We start from the raw sequence: 21,325 nt of genomic DNA on the forward strand, positions 1-21,325 counted from the left end.
TACCTGGTAGAGGGCCTGACGCAGGTAAGATGCTCAGTGTTTGAGGAGAGGATGAGTGAATGGAGGAGAAGGAAGCTCATTTGCAAGCACTGGATTATCTACCGCTCATCTCTTGCACACTATGGCTTTGCATTTTCCATTTGCATCTTTTTCCTTCCTGTGACTTAACTTAGGCTTTACATTAATGACACTCCTAGAATATTCTTTTCTCTTTTCCTCCCCCAAAACATCCAGAAAACTACTTCCCAGAAAAAGTACCTCTGGAGCTTCATCTGTCATATTCTTGCACCATCTCCATGCTCCTCACAGGATTATTCAGGCCATTTTAGTAACTTTCTTTTGACAGAGGGTTACAAGATTCCTAGTACTCAAGATAGAAAGAGAAGAAGAGGAAGGTGAGAGGAGAAGAATGCCACACTAAGAGAGGTGCGGAGGGAATACCAAGAACTCACATGCAAACTGCACCCCCCGGGCTCAAGGCAGGATGAAAGAACTTCAGCTCAGCCTTATGGTGATAACGCTTTCTACCTGCTAACTAAGTTCAGATGTAAGCCCTTAAGCCAGCATCCTTACCCCAGGGAAGGTTTATTTTTCCTCTAAATATAGACACTTAAAGGATATTGCTTGAAAAAAATAACTAAAAAAAAAAAACCTAGCACAAGAGCTTTCAACTTACCCCTCTATCAGAAACTAAAACCAAAATCAAACAAAATCCTCCTTGGGTCAATTAAACTAACATACTAATCAGAAAGATTAAGCAATGTCTTCATGTATTTATAGAATAGACTTACCCACCAAATCTGAGTCATCCTGAGACCAGATGAGTTATATAGTTGTGCGGAAGGTTTATGAAAACATTTAGACCTTAAAGTGCAAGTATCTATCTACCCCTGCTGGTTGCTAACACATGTGTCTTCAACACATCCAATTGCATACTGATTCTTTTAGTGAGGTACCTATAAACTATAGCCATTTGATAGCCATATCCCAAGTACTTCTCAAAGGTTTAATGAAACCATTGTAGCCCACAGGCCCAGGAACCTACTAGACCTGAAATGGGTCCCAGAAATCATCTAACTCAGTCCTTTAATTTTACAAGCTGAGAAATGGAAAGAGATAAAATCATACAATGGGGAAAGTGGAATTAAATTTAAATCCGAGTATGCAGTGAGGATATCTGCCCTTAATTCATAAAGCACACACCAGAACCCACGGAATGTTAAACAAATGCATAGTTTACACATATACTTATGATTACAAATACACATGCATTATTAAGTAGAATTAATTTAGCTTGTTGTGTCTAGCATGAAAAAGAACAAAGTTGTAGGAGAAAACTTCCTATTAGATACAATCTCAACATATTTTTTGAGAACTCAATATATTTTCTTATAATGGATACTTGTTTACTTTTTATTAAACAAAATAAATGGCAAACAATGAATATTGGTATTAGCTAATGCCTCAGGAAGGCTTAGGGAACTGAGCTCCTCAGAAAAAGGGCATTTTTCTTTTCCTTTATATTGACTGGGTGGAACGAGCACCCTCTTGTGATTGTTAAGTGTAATAGATTATTCTGCCTTAGAGATGACCCTCCCTGCTGAAGATTTCCCTCTCCGGAGGAAACAGGAGTCTGAAACATAAAATAGCCATCTCATCACTCAGGGACCACAGGAACTTTCTATCTATTAGGAGTTGGAAATGTTGTCCACAGATGGAATGACATAGAGCATGTGTGACATCTGTCATGAAGTGACAGGGCAGACAAAAAAGCTCCTAGAAGAAGTTGGTGAGGAGGTGGGGGACAGAGACACAACCCGGAGCCTGGGCCCAGGGAGATGAACAGTCTCCTGGTAGCTGAATATGGGTTTTGCGAAGGGATCCTGTGGAGAAGAAGAGGCTGGAACTGATCATGGGATGAATTCTGAACTTACCCAATTAAAGTTTGTACAGAGAAGCCACCGACGGGTATGGGTTGGGGGATCCTCGAATCTTAACACCCTCAGCATGTGGGGGTCAGCCCATGGCCAGAGTTTTATTTTAACGCCATGCTCTTCTAATCAGCTGCACAAATAGTCCAGAAAGATGAGCTGAGAGTTCAAAAGGTGTGACTGAACCACAGTGGACCACAGCACTCTGTGGTGACTCTTTGAACAGGAGCCCATGACTTACCTTGGATCTGCTGCTCCTCATTCGGCTTGGCTGTACCTTTGTCCAGGCAGCATTCCCAAGGATTCAAATGGGCAGTTATCTGCATCAAGGAAGCAGGACTTTGGAACAGAGAGTCCAGTTGCCCTTTCTTCTAGTTTTTGGACTGTTTTCTAATGGGTATTTGAAGAAGAAAATTCATTCTTCCTAGTTTATTTCTCAGGCTCATATTAAAATTGTGCTCTCCTTTATAAATGTATCAGACTACTGTTCCCAAAGTGTTTTCATAAATAAGCTGCAATGGGACTGGTCTGACACCGCTAATAGACAACCATGCTGGTTGTCACATTCGTCCATTCATTTTATTATTTTGCATTAACAGGAGGGAACATTTCTACATGAGCACCAAGGCAAGAAATCTCATATCTCTCTATCCGTATTTCTGACCAGATTCCACTCCGCTTTCACTGGGATGAGATTTAATTTAACATCAAGTTCACTCAATTCTTGAAATGTGTCCTTTAACAGTCTCTTCATCGTAATTGTCTCCTCATTCACAGTTATGAATACATTTTAGTTTCCTGGTTATCAATATTAAAGATACTTATTTTAATTTGACATGCCCTTGAATCCTCCTTCACCTTTTAATGACTCTGTTATACATCCTGCCCCTTATGGCAGGGAATTTTCAAGTAGCCCTTATAAATTAAAAATTAAAAGAAGAGCCGGGCGTGGTGGCGCACGCTTGTAATCCCCGCGCTTGGGAGGCGGAGACAGGAGGATCGCGCAGGTTCGAAGCCAGCCGCGCTGGCGTAAGAGACCCTATTTCAAAAATATAAAATAGGTCTGGGAGTGTAGCCCGGAGGTAGAAGGGCTTCCAGGAACCCCAGTACCACCAAAAAAAAAAAAAAAAAAAAAAAAAAAAACTAGATTTGTACTACTGAAAAGCACAGTGGAGAAAACTTAAGAGACAAGTCAAATATATTCCTTACCTTAAAATAATATGCATGTAATAACATGTGCTGCATAATACCACAGAGTCGCAAAATTTTATAGTTGGTCATATGGTGATTCTACTCATAGTTTTATATTATACTAAGTGAGATCAGAGTATCAGAGGGAAATACACCATGTGATGGGTGCATGTATATTTGTATCACTTTGACTATCACTATGATATATAATTTTAACACACACACACACACAGCAAGCCTTAACTTTCTGAAAACTGCTGACAAAAATTGCTGCATGAACTTCAGAGACACAGCACATTCTGCGATGCTTGCGCCCTCTGGTGGTTAATGTGCCACAGTGCCGTAGGGGAGAGACTTCCTGTTCTGATGATCTGAGACGGAATGGTGAGAAGAGGAAGCTCTCCCTGTTCCCTGCCATTCATTCCAGAGTTATCATTCTCAACACTATGACCACAACACCTGGATATCAGATCCAAGAGCCGGCACACATTCCAGGCTTGCATGGGATTACTGGTCAGAGCAAATAGTCATTTGTATGCACATAACCTATACATCCATCCATATGTAGGTGAATTTGCTTCAATTGTTCTTATGGAAGAAAGTAAAAGCTATAATGTAAAGGTAAGTTTTTCTGGAAATAGTAGTGCATGCCCCCCATAATACCAGTATTTGGGAGCCTAAAACAGGAGGATCATATGATAGCAAGATATTATATAGGCACCTCTAGATTAACATAATAATCATAAAAAGGTGTTTGCAAAACCATCCATAGATTATCAGTTTTCTCAAAGGCCTCTTCCTTTCTATCTTTCTTTTTATGGAGGGGTACTGGGGATGGAACCCAGGGGCATTCTACCTCCAAGCTACACCCCCAGCCCTATTTTTTATTCTTTATTTTAAAACATGGTCTCTGAGTTGCAAAGGGCCTCACTAAGTAGCTGAGGCTGGACACAAATCTGGATCCTCCTGTCTCAGCCTCCCAAGTACTGGGATAACAAGCATGGGCCACCACAACTGGCTTCTCTCTTTCTCTTCTTTTTGTTGTTCATTTGTACTAGGGATTGAATCCAAGGGCATTCTACCTCCTAGCTATGCCTTCATTCTATCCCCCCATTTTTTTTTTCTTATTTTGAAATAAGGTCTTGCTAAACTACTGAGGCTATACTGGGGTTACAGGTGTGCACCATCTCACCTGCTCACTCTCACTTTTTTGGTGTCCAAATCATTAAATCATTCCCTTCTGGTTCATCATGTCACAATCCTTGCCCATAGTCCCCCTCATCAAGTGCAGTAATTCTTCCGGGGCCACATTCATCAGAGATTCAATCAGCTCTCCAGAGACTCCCTAGTTAACTATATAGAAGCTGCTCTTCTAAAACCTGTGGTTCTCCTCTGCAGTTCCATCAGAGAGGTATGGTTGAGTGCATTCTAATTTAAAAATTTACTAACAAATATTATAATCAATAGCAGCCTTTTTAGTCTAAAGAAGTGAGCTCACAAAATGTATTCAGAGGTAATTAATTCACAGAGATAGAGAACTCTTGACCTTATCTACATAGTTGATTTGACAACAGCTCAAAATGGAGGGCTAGAATCCGAATCCTTCCCCCGATGGCTGCCTTCTTCTACCTCTGTAAACTCCCAGTCCAATCAGATAGTCTTGGCAATTAGAGGATAATGCCCTCGTCATTCTACTGAAATTACAGGTGGTACATTGGAGCTTCATAGCTCCGGAAACACTGTGTGAGATTGGATTCAGTTCAGCATTGGTCTCATTATCATTTGCCGTGGGCTGTTTATTGGTGTAATGACAGCCGTGCATTGTGTCAAAAGCTTGAGTGACAGAGTTTCCAGAGCCAGCATAATTATCATTTTAGCTGGGAAAGGGGCATTTGAAAGAAGTGGAGGGAGCAACTTTGTCAAGGTAGTACATGCCTTAAGCACTGAGAGCATGACCTGAGCCAAGACTTGCCCAGGCAGGGCAGGCTTGGTGACCCACACCCCTGCCTGCCTTGTAGAGACCCTGTCAAAGTACAAAGTAAAGCAGGGCTGGATGGTAGCTCAGACATTGAATACCTCTAGGTTCAAAAAAATAAAAAATAAAAAAAAGAAAGAAAGAAAAGAAAGGTAATGAATCCTACTTTCTTCAATTTTCCTTTGGGGAAAGAGAGTTGACATTTTTACTCTAATTAAGGTTCTCACCTTAATTATGAGTTAAACAAAGTTGTTACCCTTTAAGTGAACTTTTATTTGACTCAACAGCTGTCACTTCCCTCTCCCACCATTGTCAATTCCTTATTTTTAATTACAAAATTTTTTCTGTGGGTGTGGATAATTGAACTCAGGGTCTCATGCCTGCTAGGTATGTGTCCTATGCATTGTATCACTGAGCTACACCCCCAGCCTAGGAACGGAACTGACACCTGAATATCACCCTGCTCCATGTGGCTCAGTATTAGAGCCATGGGACGCATCAACAGATCAAAGCATAGCTCAACTTTTTTTTTTCCTGAAAATCCTAAAAAAGATTCAGATATACAGTCTAACAGAACCTATTTATACAAACCACTCTTCCCCTCGCACTTTCCTCCATAACATTCTGACTCCCTAAAGGCACTCGGACAAAATGATTACCTACTCCAGTCTTTATAACTTTCTGTCTTCTCTGTATCATTTCTGAGTTGCTTAATATAATTTATATGCTCTGTCCAAGACCTCTCCCATCTCCCCCAGCATCTAGAATTCTCTTTCCATTCTGTTTCAATTTATTTTCAAATTATAAGGCAGAGGGTTACACGTTCAAGGGGAGTCTGGACAACTTGGTGAGACCCTTTCTCAAAGTATGTATGTATAGATAGGTTTGTATTAAGGATTGAACCCTTAGTTAACACACACACACACACACACACACACACACACACACACACACACACACGGTGTGTTTAAACAGTCATTGTTTTAAAGAGTTTAAGGAAGGCCTATAAAGATTATGATTTTCCCATTGCTAGTGAAACTGTTCTGAATTCAGATTCTTAGCCCCAGTGCCCAGAGTAGACCTTCTGCTCCCCGAAGACAGAGGGGTGTGAACCTGAGCTCAGCAGGTTCAAGGGGCTTCCCTCTGCACATTTCTGAGCTTCCATCCCTCCTGCTGGGTACGCAGGAGATCACCAAGGCTGCTGCCTGCTCCTCTTACATAGGTAGAAGAAGAAACAGACTTTTTCGGAAGCTGGCTGAGGGAATCAGCACAACCATTCGAGGGACCTTATTTGCAAAGGGCTCTCTTTGTTCTGAGACCCTGTCTCCGCCAGCTGTGTTTCTTGGACGAGGGTGGGCACCCAGAGTCTTCATGGGGTCGGCTCACTGTGCTCTTCCTTTAAGAAAAGAAAGGGGAAAGTGGAAATTCAAGAAGCAGATCTTATAAAAATTTGTCATGGGTTAATAAATGAAACAGCATCCCACAAAACCATCGTTTCCACCCTTCCCAAATAAACTTGGCGCATTACTCAGTATCCTTTCATTTCATACCATTTCTCTAGACCAGATGTTAAGTTTCCCCTGCAATAAATCATCCACAAGGAGATAACTGATAACACTTATGAAAAAAAAAAACCATAAAAATTAGAAGGGGCCTTCATTCTCCCTGCCGTCTCCACCTGGCTGTGGCCGCAGCTCCACACCCTCTCGGGTGGTGGCTCCTGACTTGCGCTGCGCCCGCTCCGCTGCTTGCCGCCTTCACGATGTTTGGTTTTATATCCCAGTTTTGCTCTCACAGGAACAGGTGTATTTTTGTTTGTTATTTTATTCCTCAGAAACATTTTTACTTAAGTTAATAGTGACAGCAATGCTTCCTTCCAAAGTGACAACGAAATGGTCTGTTGCTTGAAACAGCTGTGTAAATTGTTTTGGTTCAAGACTCTACCTTTTCAGAATAGTCCTTATTGCAGTACATGTCATTGATGTCTATTTTGCACAATCACATAAAACATGCTCTCCAATTATCAAAAATCTTCTCTTTAATCAATAAGAAAGTTGAACCTGTTGTGTCTTACTGTCCTATCTATGAGCCAGGCGTAGTGGTGCATGTTTGTAATCCCAGTACCTGGGAGGCTGAGACAGGAGGACCTCAAGTTCCCGGTGTGGCCCTCCATAACTTAGTGAGACCCTGTTTCAAAATAAAGAATAATAAATTGGGCTGGAGGTGTAGCTCAGAGGTAGAATGCCCCAGTTCTGGAAAAAAAAAAGTATATAAAATCTTATAGAATACCGAAATAATTGCTTAATTCAAGTTTTGATAGGGGTCCTGTTGTTATAGTTAGATGTAGAAGGCCCCTGAAGAGTTCATAAATTGCCGTCAGAGTCGATGTTACTGAATGAGGAGGGTTGTACTCTCGCCCATCAGAATGCATTTGTCTGGGTGGTAACCTGCGGTTGTGGCCTTGGCGACTCTAAGTGGCCAGGATCTCTTGCTTGTGCTCTTGCTGTGGCCTCTGCGAGGTGAAGAGCAAAGCTGTGCGCCCTCCCGCTGCTCACCACTTTGCACCTCTGCCTCACAAGGACTGAACTCTGCGATCTCAAACCAACCAAGCAAATAAACCTTCCTTCCTCTGAGTTGTGCATCCCAGGTTCCTGGGATACAGCAGTGAGGATGCTGACAAAGACATCTAAACAGAGGAGGATGGGACAAAAGTGGTTAAAAAAAAATACCCAGCCGTCTGCTAATCTGATACCTTGATAATATGCGTCAAATTTTTTTTCATATACAATGTGGAAATACACTTACGATGATTCACTTGGTGCGATTATGATGACAAAGGAGATGCTGTAATTTGAAATTAAGTGGCCCCCAAAGGCCCCTGCATTAAAGGCTGAGCCTTCAGTGTGATGTTGTTTAGAAACAGAAAAGCATTCACTGGGTCACACCCTTGAGGCAAAAGTGGGACCCCAGCCTCTCCTCTTCCTCTCCCACTTCCCTGTCAACAGGCTTTGCTCCCGCTTCCACCATGGCATGCTGCCTCCTCTCAAGTCCAGAGCAATAGGCTCAACCAAACATGACCTGAATACTCCCAAAATAGTAGCCTAAACAAACCTTTCATATATTTTTGTGGTACTGGGAATTGAACTCAGGGACCTTCTACCTCCGGGGTACCCCCCAAACCTATTTTATATTTTATTTGGAAACAGGGTCTCATTAAGTTGCTGAGAGCCTCACTGAGCTGCTGAGGCTGGCTTTGAACCTGTGCGATCCGCCTGTCTCAGCCTCCCAAGTTCTGGGATTACAAGGGTGCACCACCACTTCTGGCAACCTCTCATATTTTTAAGCTGACTTTCTCAGGTGTTTTGTTACAGTTACATAAAGGCAACACAGGAGAAAATAGGCTTTGTATTTAAGGAAAAGACATGTATATTTTAAGGTAATACTTGCAAAATAAGGTGGAAGAAGTGGGGTCTGTGGCACATACCTGTAATCTCAGTACATAGGAGACGGAGATAGAAGGACCGCAGGTTCAAGGCCAGCTTAGTGACTTAGAGCTCAGCAACTTAGCAAAACCCTTCTTCAAAATATATTAGAGCTGGGAATGTAGCTTAGAGGTAGAACACCTCTAGTTTCAATCCTCGGCATCAAAAAGTGAAGGAGATTTTTTTCCTTAGTCTCATTCTAATATCACAGGGAAGACTAGGTTTAATTGAGGTGCTGAGAATAGGTGTATGACATTTATATAATTGAAGTAGACCCCTAAGATAATCAAAGCAAGGAGATTTATTTCTTGGTTCATATTTGTTGTTTCAGAAGCACTCAGTTTTGTAAAACTACTCTGGCTGAGTTTTGCCACCACAAGGGAGCTTGTTCTTGGTGGCTCTGCTCTTACACCACAGGCCTCCTCTTTGAGCAAGAGTGTCGCAGGGAGCAGTGATTTGATCTCTACATAAGGCATCCCGCCATTTCTCTCGGCATCTCAAAAATCTTTAACTCTAGCCACATCTGGGGAATCGGTAACTCTGGAAGTTTCATCCATGATGAACACGGAGGGATTTAAACAATTGCCCTATGTATTTTGCCTTGGCAATAGCCGGACTTAGGACGGCCACTGAGGGTAAGTCTGTGACCAGTACGCACAGAAGGTCTTCTTCACTGATGAGCTGGCCTGGTGTGGAGGCAAAGTAACACCATGACGTGCTATGGAAGACTGGCCAGCCCACACAGAAAGGAAAGCCAGATAGTACAGTGCACCAGCGATGCGGACGATGCATGAGACACTGACAATAGGAAAGAGAGTTTGGGCAGGGAAAAGAAAACACAACATGGAATTGGCCTTGGGGGTGCTGGGATGCGGGTGATTTTTCAGAGCTTCTAAGTACCATGTCAGCTGTTGCTTGAAGAAAACAATACTTTTGCAAGTGAGATTTTTTTTTTTTTTTTTTACCAACATCTCTGAAAAACAGAAGCAAATAAAACAAAGCAGTTCATACAAGAATATGAGATATTTGGATTTGGAAGAACTTTTGGGGAGGATGAAGTTTTGGTACTAAAATATATCTTGCCATATCATTTCCTGGGGCATTTTATGATGGGATGAATTTCCATCTGGCTCTGATGTGCTTCTATTGGAGTGACTGGCTGGTACCGAAGACTAAACTTGTTTTCTCAGACGGGGCCTATTTCTACACTTATACATTCAAAGTAAATCAAGTGCTTTTCCAAGAGTCTTCGAATCTCTGACTGTAGGCCCCTGAGTTGGATAAATTATTGGATGTACATGCAGTGTCATGTTCTGTTTGTAAATTCATGAGAGGCATTACAGTATTTTGGCTAAGTCTGTGGACTCTCAAGCTAAGCTGGCTAGCTTCAGTTTCTCCTCTTACTAGCAGATAAGCACATTCCCCAAGCTCTTTTAGTGGAGATGACAATGATGATGATGATAGTGCCATCTTTAATACAATATTTCTAAGAGTTTTATGAGTTATATATGTACAGTACTTTTCCATGTCTGCAATATAGCAGACACTTGTATAAAGTTCAGATTGTTTTCATAAAAAGTATTTAAGGGTAGCTAAAGTCATAGAAGATTCATCATATCCCAATTTATATTTTTAATTTCTATACCAAAATATGCCCCCCCTCTCCAATATATAGAGCAGTAATTTGGAGAAATCCTTCTCAAACCAGCTTATGCATTAGAACCACCAGGGGGAGCTGTAAAATAATGCCATCCCCAGACAGACCCAGTGCTAAACCAAAGAATCCAGCCTGGGGCCCAGACTGGATTTTTTTGTTTCGTTTTGTTTTACCTTTACCTTTCATTCAAAAGTCTGACAAAGATGGGAAATGCAGAAATGTCCTCAAGTAACTTCTTTTCAATATTTGCATTGACAGAAGCCTCATTACCTCACATTAAATTGAATAGACCTTTAATTAAAGAAGAATCAATTGATACTGAACATAAACATAAAGTTAATTTCAAAGTTGAATTCCTCACCTAAAATTGTTGGCAAAAGCTTTGGTCAAGCAAATGATAAATGCCAGATACAATGAAATATTTTTAAAAGTTTTTATCCTTTTACTACCATCACAGTTAAATGAAATGAAGTACTTTAAAAGCAAATTGAATTCATTAGAAGTATATAATACAGCTATTACTACTTTAAATAAAATTACATAAAGATAGCACTTCTGTTTTGAAAGCTATTTGGGAATCTGGCACTATACGATATTTCTTTTTAGAATTTCACCTATTCGTTTATTACCAGTTGCACAATAAACTGTAATCAAGAACCAGTGTCAGGCAGTGAGTGATAAACATTAATAAGTTCAAGTTCAGATCTGGATTTGATTATATTTTTCAATGACCCCACGTATTTTTCCCTTTTTCTCAACTATTGATTATATTATACATTTGCAATTAGGCTTATTTTATTTTTTTTTTTTATTTTGAGGGTTGAACCCAGTGGTATTCTACCTCTAAACTACTACACCACTGGTCTTATTTTATTTTTATTTTGAAAAAAGATCTCTCTAAGTTGCTGAGGGTCTGGCTAAGTTGCAGCAGCCGGCCTCAAATCCGTGACCCTCCTGTGTTAGCCTTCCAAATAGTGGGATTGCAAGATTGCACCATGGTGCCTGGCTTGCACTTATTTTTAAATAGGCCTAATATATAAGAATCTAAAGTTGTAATTCAGGTAAATGGAGGACTTGAAAGATGGGGGACAGACGATAAAACTGTGGACAGTTTTTTGAAACAGTAAATACTTCTAGCTTATTTCAGATGTGGTATAATTTACCAGATGTTAGTCTGTATACAGTTTCTAAAGATATTGCTCAAGAAAAACAAGACCTCCCTGCTCTCTTTATTACTAAGGCTGCCTTCCCTGTGGTCATTCTTAACATGGATGCTGCATTTAGGGTGGCCAGGAAGACAGATACAAGATGAGAAAAGGACTCTCAAAGGTGAGATGCCATCTAATTAAATGAGGATGTGATCTGAGTTCGTGTGGCTCAGAGAGGAGAAGCAGAGTTCATCCTTCCCGTGAAGGATATCCACAAGGGCGGCTGCAAATCACACGGATTCCATCACTGATGGCTCTTAAAGATATCCCTTGCAATCTCCTCAGAAAAATACTATTAAACTTATTTATTTTTGTAGCAAATTATCAGCAGAGCAAGCATTAGGAATACTGGTGATACAAGTAATGACAGCCTTCACTGAGGAAGATGTACACACTGCTGTTTCTCCAGAAACTTTTGAGCACAAATTTTGAATCTGGTCTTAATCCTTCTAGTTATTATCACCAGAACACATCTTAGAAACCCTCTTCATTCTAGCTCTCCTCTGTTCATTATATTTCCAGTTAAACTGGTAGAGACCAAAGGAACCAGAATAAATACAATGGGACACAGTTAATACGAGTGAGGAGGTATTTATAATAATGTTTAATGAGAAGAAATTGTTCTTTGTGGTTTTAAACATTTCAATGGGTTTGTTTCATTATTTTTCCTAAATACTAACATAAATCTTTACAGATTTCCTCTTTATTGTAGATTTGATTTCTCAGATTCCAGAATAAGAAAATCCAATTTCTGTGGGGTTTCCCTGCTAACAATAAAAGGGCAAATATTATAGCTACTTATTAGGATTTATGCAGTGCCATTCTTTGGCACACACATTTTCATATTATCCTGGCAGCAGCTCAGCACTGGAGGAAAATATGTTAGAAAATAAGAGATTTTTCATATTGTTTTTAATTGACCTGACCTTGTGAATGACCTCTAAGCTTTGTTCCCAGTTTCTTTCCTGTAGAATAAGTGATTGGAAGAGGTTATATATAAGTCCCCCTTGTTAGGATGGTGGCAGAGGCCTTCAAGAACTTGCTGGAGCCCATGCATTTAGACACATAGAGGAGGAATCAGATTCGCTCTGTCATATCCGTGGTCTTCCATTTGGATGGATCACTTAGGACTAAGAAGAAAATTTACCTTATTATTTACCTTATTATTATTTTCATTAACTTTCAGACAAAATAAATTATTTCAAGTCTCATTGTCATATGAGGATTTTTTTAACTATGAAAAAATTGTTTTAAGTAAATAGTAAACATTTCATTTAGTAAAATAGTAAACATTTTCATCCGATTAAGGATACTCTGGGAAAAGAATTTTAACTCTGACCACTGCCACCCTTATCCTCCCCAAATTTCTTCTCTATTGAGTTGACACTATCTTTCAAGAACAACGATTTTATTTGTGCTGACAAAGAAGGATCTGAACATTCTCGCTGCTTCTTTAATTACAACTAGAAAAGTTTTTCAGAATTTTATTGTTTATTTATACTTTAATCCCAACTTTATGAATACCTTAAACAAAAGTAATTAAAGATTCAAAGCTAAGCTAGGTATGGTTGTGCATACCTGAGTCCCGGTATGTGGGAAGCTCAGCAATTTTGCAGGACCCTCAGCATATTAGTGAGGCCCTGTTTCAAAATAAAACAAAAAGGATAGGGATTTAAGTCAGAGGTATAATGTCCCTGGGTTCAATCCCCAGTACCAAAAATAAAAAAGTTGCAAAGCTAAGACTTTGAATAAGAGCTAATTAAACTAGAGTGCTATTCTGATCTTCCCACAAAGGAAGCACATGGGCAGGAACAGATCTGATTCCTCTTCTCTTTATTCCGTCTCTCAGTTGCCACAGAACAGAGTGGTGCAATATTGTCTCCTACAGGGTGATATGAACTAGGAACTGGGGCCATAGCGTTGGAATAGCAAAGGGCTGGTGGCTTGGTTCTTGGTGAATTGCTCATGTTCTCCTTTGTGTCCTGTCTGTATGCAAAAAGTGTATTAGGGAAGTGATTTTTTTTCAAAGATATTCTATCTTCTCTAATTCCACTGTAGAAGTTCAACTGGAAAAGAGAGGTAACTACAACTGATCCCATTTCCAATTGAACATTATTAGAGTCTTATACTTTTAGAGTTATTAGAAATCAGTGATACAGCCGGGCGTGGTGGCACAAACTTGTAATCCCAGCATTTGGGAGGCTGAGACTGGAGGATCACGGCTCGGGGACAGCCTCAGCTACTTAGTGAAACCCTGTTTCAAAAAAAAAGAATAAAAGCGCCGGGCGTGGTGGGGCATGCTTGTAATCCCCGTGTTTGGGAGGTGGAGACAGGAGGATCAATAGCGCAGGTTTGAAGCCAGCCGCCCTGGCTTAAGAGACCTTGTTTCCAAATAAAAAGTATAAAAGAGGTCTGGGAGTGTAGCTCTGAGGTAGAAGGGTTTCCAGGAACCCCAGTACCAACAACAACAAAAACAACAAATAAAATAAAGAATTAAAAACAGGGCAGGGGGTGTAGCTCAGATGTCAAATGACCCTGGGTTCCATCCCCAGACCCGCAAAAAAAAAGAAAAAAAAAAGAAAAGAAATCAGTGATACAGTGTTTGCTATCATGTGTGATGACACGGGTTGAGTCCCTAGCAACACACACACACACACACACACACACACACACACACACACACACACACATACACACACACCATATTTGATTCCCATTTGCCTCCTCATTATTTCTTGGTGTGGAAATAATACACATATGGAGGAGGGATGTCATTAATATCTCTGAATTTCTAACTGGGGCGGGCATAGTCAATAATCAAATTCTACAGCTAGGACGTTAAACAAATGGCAAAACACTTGCCATTGAAGTTTGCTACAAATTAAATGCAACCTTCCAGATTAAGAAGCCTGTTCCAGGAACTCTAGGTAAAGAAGGAGATTCTATAGATGGAGCAAATAAGGCGACCTGGGGCTTTGGGAGGGGGGAAGAGGGAATTCTTAATGCACATGATGTACTTTAACAAACATATCAAAGTCAATCACTAAGCCAAGCATGAGAAAAAGGGATGAGGATGGAATGGGGCAGGAATTGGGTAAGGGCTAATTGGGTGATATGGGCATGTATGTCTCTACCATCTTATATCCCATTACAATGCACCAATTACTACAATGCACCAATAAAAAAAAAGAAAAAAAAAAGAGAAAAGAAGAAGCCTGTTCGGGACTTCAGTTGCGATCCACCTTGAATCTAGTTTAATTAGATATTAATGTATTCAGACCTTGCCAATTGGTTGGAGAAAGTGATACTTGAAAGCATCTTGGCCTCTCTTTCAAGTTATTATCCTAATCTGTTATTCTGTCTCTGTATAGTAGCATAGCACAAAGTACAAACCCAGTGCCCTAGCAGGTCAGTGAATATTACTTTGCTACTCAGTACACATTTGTAGATCATAAACATGGCTCATTAGACTCTCAAAGACAAGAAAGTTTTTCTGCAGCAGACATTGCTGAAAGCAATAAAAATGATGTAATCATTCTTGAAGAACACGTAGCATTTAAAGTTGTATTAAACTGTTCATGCACGCATGCACACTTAGCAAATGCAGTGGAGATCTGAAGTTATAAAGGGCTTTTCAGCCACTCTGAGCTTCATGTCAACACTTCCTTTAATTGTGATAAATTCTGTTCTCTCACCTGAGAAGGTGACATTTCATGGCAAATAAGTCTGGGAAATCTCTTGTAACAAGGAAACATTTCCTGTTTTGTAAGCTATTTTCTCTAATGACCAGAAAGTTGTGGACAGAAAGGTAGCAGGCATCACGGCCGTACTGAGCGGTCAATCCTGAGTGGCAAAACATTGCTTCTGTTTTAGATCCCAGGTTCTGCTCCACTAGGACCCATCTCAGTGACCTGGGGAGCTTCACTGAGGGACTGTATGGCCATGGGGCCCTGGTCACTGCAGTTCTTACATAATTAGAAAGGCAGGAGGTCAGATAATAGGTACTGGTATTGATATTTGGTTTTTATGTGCCACCCTCTTCTCTTTTATCTTCTTTTTTATACTTTATTGATGCATTGTAGTTATACATTTTAGTAAGGTTCAAATTCATACAAACAGACATACAAACAGGTCTTGATATTATTTTTTTAAGATCTCTACCCTCTACCCACTCTTCCCCATATGTAACCAGTAGATTGATCCCTTCATAAATGGGCACAGCTTAATTTGAACTATTTCTTCATCAGTTCTTCCCTTTGTCTTCCCCACTTTCCTCCCTTCAATCCCCTTCTACTATTCTACTAGTCTCTCTAAATAATCGGAAGTCCACTTTGTATCTTATTTTCTCTCTAGCTTCCACATATGAGAGAAAGCATTTCACCCTTGGTGTTCAGAGACTGGCTAATGTCACTTAGCATACTATTATCTAATTCACTCTATTTTACTGCAAATGACAATTTTGCTCTTATTCATGGCTGAGTAAAATTATACTGTGTGTATACATATGCATATATATATATATATATATATATATATATATGTATACATTCATTTGTTGATGAACACTAGGGTGGTACCGTAATTTGGCTATTGTGAACTGTGCTACTACAAACATGGATATGCATGTATTGCTATAAGATTCTGACTTCAATTTCTTTGTAAAGATGCCCAGGACAGCTATCACAGGGTAATATGGAGGTTCTTTTCCCAGTCTTCTGAGAAACCTCCACATTCATCTCCAAAGTGGCTAGACTAGTTTAAGATATGTAAGAATTCCTATTTTCCCTCATCCTCACCAGCATTTAATATTGTGTTTTTGATGATTGCCAGCCATTCTAACTGGAGTTATATAGAATCTCAGTGTAGTTTTGATTTGCATTTCCCTGATTGATAATGATGGTTGAACATTTTTTTGTATATTTACTGACTTTTTATATTTCTTTTTTTTTGAGAGGTATCTATTCAATTCAATTGATCACTTATGATTGGGCTATTTGTTTTGTTCAGTGTTAAGTTCTTTATATATTATACATGTTAGTCCTTTATCAAATCAGTAGCTCTGCTCTCTCCTCTTTTTTCCACTTTATTTTTATTGGTACATTTTTTGCAGGAAAATGGATAATTTCACTGTATTTTTAATTTATTTTTTATTTTTATGTGGATCATATAGAAAATGGCATACATTCAGACTGTGCTTGGTGCCCTCTCCCACCCCCACTTCCCCTTTCTTCCTTCCAACATTGAGTGTCCAGGTTAACCATGCTCCATTCATTCTTTTATACATATTTGAATGCAGCTCCTCCATTAATCAAATTCAGCCTTCTTCCTCTCCTACTCTTCCATTTCAGCTTTTCTGAGGTTTCCCCTCAATTATCTGGAGTCCCTCTGGTATTCCTAATAGTCCCTAATTTGGACATATTAGAGAAAACATATGTCCTTTCTCTTTTTGTGCTTGGCTGATCTCACTTAACATGTTGTTCTCCAGGTCTTTCCATCTTCTTGCGAATGATATTTTTTTTTCTTTTTTCTAGCTGGGTAGAATCCAATTTTGTGTATTTCCCATAATTTTTCAATCCATTCATCTGTTGATGAAGACCTAGGTTGTTTCCATATTTTGGCTATTACGAATTGTGCTGCTATGAACATGGGTGTGCATATGTTACTGTAGTTCTCTGATTTCAACCCCTTTGGACAAATACCCAAGAGTGGTATAGCCAGATAATATGGTGGATCTATTCTCAGTTTTCTAAGGAATCTCCACACTGATTTCCATAGAGGCTGAACTAGTTTGCACTCTCACCAACAGTGTAAGAGTTCCACTTTTTCCACATCCTCGCCAGCATTTGTTGTTTGATTTCTTTATGCTTGCCACTCTGATTGGGGTTAGATGGAATCTCAGCATAGTTTTGATTTGCATCCTCCTGGTGGCTAATGATGTTGAACATCTTTTCATGTACCTATTGGCCATTTGTATCTCTTCTTTTGTGAAGTGTCTATTCAATTCAGTTGCCTGTTTCTTTATTGGGTCATTTGTTTTGCTAGTGTAGAGTCTTTTTAGCTCTTTGATATTAGCTTTGTATCAGAGTGGTGGCTGGTAAAGGTTTTCTCCCATTCTGTAGGCTTTCTCTTTAGGATTCTTGATGGCTTCTTTTTATGAGAAGAAACTTTTTAGTTTGATGCCATCCCAGTTGTTAATTCTTGCTTTAATTTCCTGTGTTTTGGAGGTCCTGTTGAGAAAATTACTGCCTGTGCCTATATGCTGTAGTGTTGAGCCTATTCCCTCCTCTAATAATTTTAAAGTTTCTGGTCTAATTTCTAAGTCTTTGATCCATCTCAATTTGATTCCGGGTGCAATTTAAACTTATATCTTGTTGCAGTTCAGGGTGATAGAGGCATACATGCACACCACACTCTTTGGGATCTCTCAGTCCCTCCACATGCACACACACATTCCATCTTCCTCTCCACCTTCTGGTGCTCAGCACAATGATTGGCTTTGATAATTTTGTGTAGAGCCAAGTTACCAGTCCCACTACACCCACTCACAAGCACACCTGTGAAGTCATCAAGTTAAATATGAATGGAGCTGGGAGGAGCTGGCTGCAATCCTACTGCATCCCTTCCAATGGTCTTCATTAGGGCCTTACCTTTCAGCATCACCTTCTCTTTTCATTTTCTCTTTTAAAGATCTCCCTTCCTCCCTACCACCATCCCTTCCTTCTTTTCTCTTCCTGCCTTCTCAGAACTGGGAAGTTAATGCAGGGGGACTCTACCTCTAAGCTACATCCCAGCCCTTCTTGTTTATTTTGAGACAGAAATCGCTTAATTGTTCAGACTATTCTTAAACTTGCAATCTCAGGAGTCACTGGAATTACAGGCCTATGCCATTGTGCCCTGCATTTTGAGGCTGTTCTTAATATTTATTTTAATAATATACCACAATGGCATGGTGGTGCACACTTGTAACCCCAGCATTTGGGAAGCTGAGGCAGGAGGATCACAGTTTTCAGCCAGCCTCAGCTACTTAGTGAGGTCCTTGGCAACTCAGTGAGACCCTGTTTCATAATAAAGAATAAAAAATAGGGCTGCAAGTGTAGCTCAGAAATAGAATGACCCTTGGTTCCATCCTCAGTACTGCAAAAAAAAAAAAAAAAAACCCACAAAGATATCAAGGGCAGAAGGAAACAATACAAATAGAACTGGGTGTGGCGGCACATACCTATAACCCCAATACTTGGATTTCTGTGGAGCAGGGAGGATCCCATGTTCAAGGCCAGCCTCAGTAACTTAGTAAGGCCCTCAACAACTTAGCAAAACCCTGTTTCAAAATAAAAACAAATAGGGCTAGGGTGTAGTTTGGATGTAGAATGCCTCTGAATTCAATCACTGGTACAAAAAAGAGGCTATAAATAGTACAATTTATCTGAGATAAGTCAATAGAGACAGTTAAATAAAATTCAGCATCTTAAAGACAGCTTCTAAAATGGGAGAAATGAGCAACTTTTTAAAACCCTGTGTCATCATCCATGCATGTTTAGATTTAGGCCACTCTGCAAATATTAAACCTATAGAGAACAGCGCTAGCCTAAAGAACTGGATGAGGCCAGCTCTGAGAGAACATACCTGTGAAAAAGGAAGCCAAGGAGGAGAGCAAGAAGAGGAGGAGGAGCAAGAAGATGAGCAGGAGGAGGGAAGGCAAGAGTTGCAGGAGGCACAGTGAAGGAGGAGAGGTATTCTGTTTAATTTTTTGCTATTAGACTCCCAGGGACAGCTAAAAATAAACAGATCTCCACTTTTCCAAAATACCATCTGCAAACTTGTTAACTGTCTGGAACCCGTAAATGGGCAGTTGAGACCAAGACCATTCAAATGAAACACAAACACACACCCACACATACCACCACCACCACCAACAACAACTCCAACAACAACAACACCCATAGCAAACTATCTGCAAAAAGAGAGGATGCCTTGTCTCACACTGGGTATTTGTGGTGAAGTGAACACCACTCCAGGGATTTGCAGTTAGGTTAAGTGTGGTTCTATTTGTTGGGCAACCTTGGAAAATAAAGCCCACTTTTCTCTAGTGTGCTGAAATAATACTTAACTTGCTTCTTTCAAAATGTCATGTCAAGGTCATTAATAAGTGGATTTAAAAGCATAATATAGTGAATTCATAAAATTCTAACATTTATTGTTTTCTTAAATTATACCGCATTCCTCCCCATCCAAAAAATTACAGTACATTTATTTATGTATTCATTCAATACATCAGGAAACATTTGAACCAAGTTTGTAGCTAAAATGATAAAACATGGATATCACTCAGGCTAAAATAGATGATGAGCATGAAAAATGCAAGTGTATCATAGAAGATGCTCAAAATAGTACAGGAAACAAGCCAACTCCCACTGAGGGAAGGAAAAGAGTCCTCAAGAGATGCGATCACAGAGCAAGAGGGATTTAACTGAATCTTGAAAGATAAGCAGGTTCCTTCATGTGGACAACATCATAGCATCACTACTGAAATTACAGAAATTTCCTTTTAAACATGAAATTAGGGTCAGAAGTGTGACTCAGTGGTAAAGCTCTTGCCTAGTAGGCACAAAGCCCTGGGATAGATCTTGAGCACTACCAGGAAAATAAAACAAATATGTAAATGTGCATTAAACTAAAGGGCAAAATTGTATGAGTAAATATGGTAATTATCTTTCACAGTAGGACAGGTCCTCTTGAAAACAAATTAAACATTGTCCCCTCCAAAGCCACTGAGCCCTTCAGGCAAGACTTGCTAAAATGGTTTGTCTGGGTGGAAATCCTCTTGCTCAAAGGCAGCACAATCCAGAGGAAGCCTGTGCCTGGGAGAAAGAAGTTCCCAAGGAGCTTATAGGAGGAGAAAAGGAAGAAGAGGGAGGAGAAGTCAAAGGGAAAAGAGGGAGGGAGGGAGAGAGAAGGAGGCCATATTCTTTCCTTCTCATTTTTTTTCAATTCCTTAGCCACTACCTCTTCTCTGTCCAAGATGGATAGACAAAATAAGACAGGCTAATTAATTGGTTTCCAAAATTTCAGTATTCATATATCACAAGTCATTAATCAAATGTTTCCATTCATAATGTTTGTTTATTATAAAGTGTTTAAAGCACATGGTTAATTGAACTGATAAAGCTCAGTGGGTGAAGCTAAAGACCTACATCTCGCCCGAGGAGATGTATTAGAGATTGTCTTGTACCAAAAAGACTTTATTTCAAAGGCTTAAATCAAATTAACTTTAACTCAGTGCTTTATTATTTAGGTGAGAAATTCTGAATTGTCTTTCCTTTGCAGAGACAGCTAGAGCCTCACCCCTCTTTCTTGAGGTTGTGCTACCCAGGCAGACAAACTTTTCTAGATTCTCTTGCTTCCAGGTTTGGCCTGTTACTGCAGTGTTGTCACTGGGGCAGGTGTAGTGTGCACACTTTCTTCAGTCACTGGCTTTGTACATTCTTTTCTTGTAAGGGTGGCCTGGCTTTTCCATGTAGACAGCAGTGCTACAATGGACCTGGCAAAGCAGCCACTTGAGATGTGGGTCCTGGAAGACCGTGAGAAGCACCTTTCTCTCACTCCCTGGACAGATCTTTGCTCAGAAGACAGAATGGGAATGTTATGATTTCTCTTTTAAGTGACTCAACTATTAGATATATCATTTTTTTCTTTTCATTGTACTGGGGATTGAATTCAGGAGCATTCTACCTTCATACTATACTCCAAGCCCTTTTTATTTTTTGTTCTTTGAAACAGAGACTTGCTAGGTGGCTGAGAGTTTCACTACATGTTACAAAGGCTGGCCCAGAACCTAGATCCTCCTGTCTCAGCCTCACAAGTATTGGTATTACAGGTGTGCA

Source organism: Muscardinus avellanarius (assembly GCF_963383645.1).
Source record: "Muscardinus avellanarius genome assembly, chromosome: 14".
Classification (NCBI taxonomy): Eukaryota; Metazoa; Chordata; class Mammalia; order Rodentia; family Gliridae; genus Muscardinus; species Muscardinus avellanarius.